Source organism: Pollachius pollachius (genome assembly GCF_949987615.1).
Source record: "Pollachius pollachius genome assembly, chromosome: 1".
In the NCBI taxonomy this organism is placed as follows: domain Eukaryota; kingdom Metazoa; phylum Chordata; class Actinopteri; order Gadiformes; family Gadidae; genus Pollachius; species Pollachius pollachius.
In genome coordinates this window covers 34,640,567-34,643,801 of record NC_136934.1, presented here as the reverse complement: position 1 = coordinate 34,643,801, position 3,235 = coordinate 34,640,567, and positions in this window count along the sequence as shown.

Here is a 3,235-nt window from a genome sequence, read left to right as displayed (position 1 = left end):
CCAGAGACATTGGACCACACAGTGTGTGGTGAACAGCATGGTTCACTGATCTGTATGCGCGTTTCTCTCAACTTCAACCAGACTGTCTTATCTGGCATAACCTTGGCAGATCTCCACTATCCTTGTGTCGCAGACGAGGGAGTTTTCCTTCATTTTGGTGAATCCAGTCTGCAGGACGGTAATCCGTGGCCATAATTCACTGTTCTCAGACTGGTATTAGGCTAGTGGATTTAGCGGGTGCAGAATTAGCCTGATAGTATCCCCTTAGCTGAGGCACAATAACCATCTACGCCCTCAAAAATACCTTTAAGCTGCTCAAATTAGTCTACTGAGGGGCTCTCACTGTCTGCCTGGGACCCCCCACCCCCTCAAAACACACACATGTACAGACGACACAAACACATACGCAAAAACACACACAAGCACGTATAAATCCTCATGCGCACCTGTACAACCACGAACAAATACACGCAAGAACGCAGGCACGCACACACGCAGACACACACACACACACACATACACACACACACGCACACACATACACACACACACCAACACACAAACATGCACACACACACACTGACACACACACACACACACACACACACACACACACACACACACACAAACAGCAATGAAAACCTCACCAAAATATACATTGAAGTAAATGAACAGCCTTGTGGGTAATTTAGCTACCATTATAAAGTTATGTTAAATCAAACATGCATTGATCAGGGTGATGCTCAGGGCCTATGGAGATAGATGGTAATTTCTTCATCGATGGAAAAGTAAATAAGAGTTAAATTCTCCTTCAGTCATGTGTCCTACAGCAGAATGCTGAATGGCTGAGAATGTAAATATTCACATGAAGGAGTCATCAGTGGTTCATTAAAGGCTTGCAAATGAAGTGCTAATGGAAGCTAACTTTGAAGAAAATGCTAATGTTGCTTCATTGGCCTCTGCTCATGTTTAGCTCATTAATGCTAGCGGTTGTTGACGAGGGTTAGGTAAATAAACACACTTCAGTGGACCTTCGGTGTGGCCTGCCGGGGAAGACTGCTCCCTGTGTCAACAGCCCCTGTGGAGGGATTAACAACACACACACACAAACACACACACACACACACACACACACACACACACACACACACACACACACACACACACACACACACACACACACACACACACACCATCCATTTATGTGAATATACGCTGACAGGCACATTCATATGAACATCGTTTTCTTATTTATTATTTATTATTCAGTAATGATTTTGTTAGTGATTCAGAAGAATTACTACTAATTTCATAATTGTACATTCAAATTTACAATAAACCCTAGCAGAAAATATTAAGGAGCCAAAGAATCAATTGGTAAAAGTAACACTTGCTTATACCTGCAATCAATGACATGATGGAACTAAAACATATTATGTTTATACTATTGTATGTAGCTGTACTCTATTTAACTGTTCATTTCAGTTTGACTTTTCCCCCTGCATTTTATTCACCTCAAGGCACCTTTCTCTTTAAAGGCAAGGTGTCATTAACCGTTATGTAAACCGGCGGCGTCTCAATTTGCAATACTCACTCACTTTTGACTTAACTGTCATTTTCTAACACTCATTCGCCAACTGGTTTATTGCTGAGCAGGCTGTTTTACCTCCTGGGACTGAGTTTTGCGATCTCAGCAGCTGGTCCTGCTGCCCTTTTTTTTATTCATTTCCAAAAGCTGCCGGAAATAACTGACAACTCGCAAAATTGTTATGTGATATAAACTTTGACTTTGACTCAGAGATAGAGAATGCTCCTCTCTCAATTAAAGTTGACCTGATAAGACAACGGCAGCTCCCACCTTCCCTCCCCCCCTCTCAGCGAACACACTTAACGGACCATCTATCAACACTACTGATCTTTACTTTTTATTCTGGGAAGTATCAAATTACACCAGTTCAGAATATATTCAAGAAAGATACCGACTTTTGGCAAATGTCTGGCAAATTGCATTGAGAAGCAAATATCACATCAAATACGACATGCTCCTCACGAACGATTAGCGAAAGATAAAAAAGCGACCTGATGGCTGGCAAACAGGGCCACCGTCACATAAAAAAACCCAAACAGGCAATCATGGGGTCAGCATCACCCATGTGTGACAAAAGAGGGAACAAATGAACGCATTGACGGCGCTGCAGCCTGACGGAGCCCCTCTCTAATGATGACGGACGTCGCGCTCCTGGAGGAATAACGGCGCCATTGTTCCAGGTGACATTCTGGACGGCCGATTGGCCCCCGTTAGCCGCCGGCTCCCCAGGAGTCCGCTGCCCCTCAAACAGCTCCTCCTTCTCCATGACAAAGCCTGGGTCACCTGAGGCTCTGTTTTCACCTTTCAGCCCCCACAAGCCCCACAGCTAAAGTAAACAAACTGTTAATTCAGGATAATTCACCATAACCTATAGCCGCGGCTATATAAATTCTTCACCCCCTCTCCCCCATGCCCCCTACCTCCCCTAGCTTGACGTCTTCCCCTTGTGTTTGTTTCCCTCTCTCCCTCTCCCTCTCTCCCCCCCCCCTCTCCCCCCCCCCTCTCTCTCTCTCTCCCTTTCTCTCTCCCTCTCCCTCCCTCTCTATGTTCGCTCTCTCTGATCTCTCTGTCCTTCGTACATTTACATTTCAAACAAGGATTTTTTTCGTTATTTCTTTATTGACATATTTGTCACATAGAAGAGACTTTTATCCTCGGCAATTTACAAGGCTGAGAACAATAAAAGCAGTTGAAATTGAAAAAAATAACCGACTTCACAATTATGATAGAAACCACAAACCACAAAGTCAGAACATTCGTTATCAATTTAAGATTTAAATACGTGCTAACGAGTGCAAGCCGAGAGAAACACATATTGTAGTGTCTTTCGTCCCCGGAAAAGAATCGGCTCATGGCTCACATTGGGAGCTCCGTAGCTGATAGCGGCTAAAGGCCCGAGCATCAGCTGTGACAAATCGTCTTAACACACACATGCTCTCCATCCTGGGTCAGAGGGAATGTGACGTGGGCCAGGCAGCGGTGGAGCACAGATCCAGAAGGGTGGTGGTGGTGGACAGGGGGGTTGTTATTCAGCTTTATGACAGGGAGGGTGGGATGTCCCCCCTCCCCACCCCTTACTACCACTGTGAACAGGATCATTCATCCTCTTATCAGGTGAGGCTCCAGCTACACCACCACCACCACCAC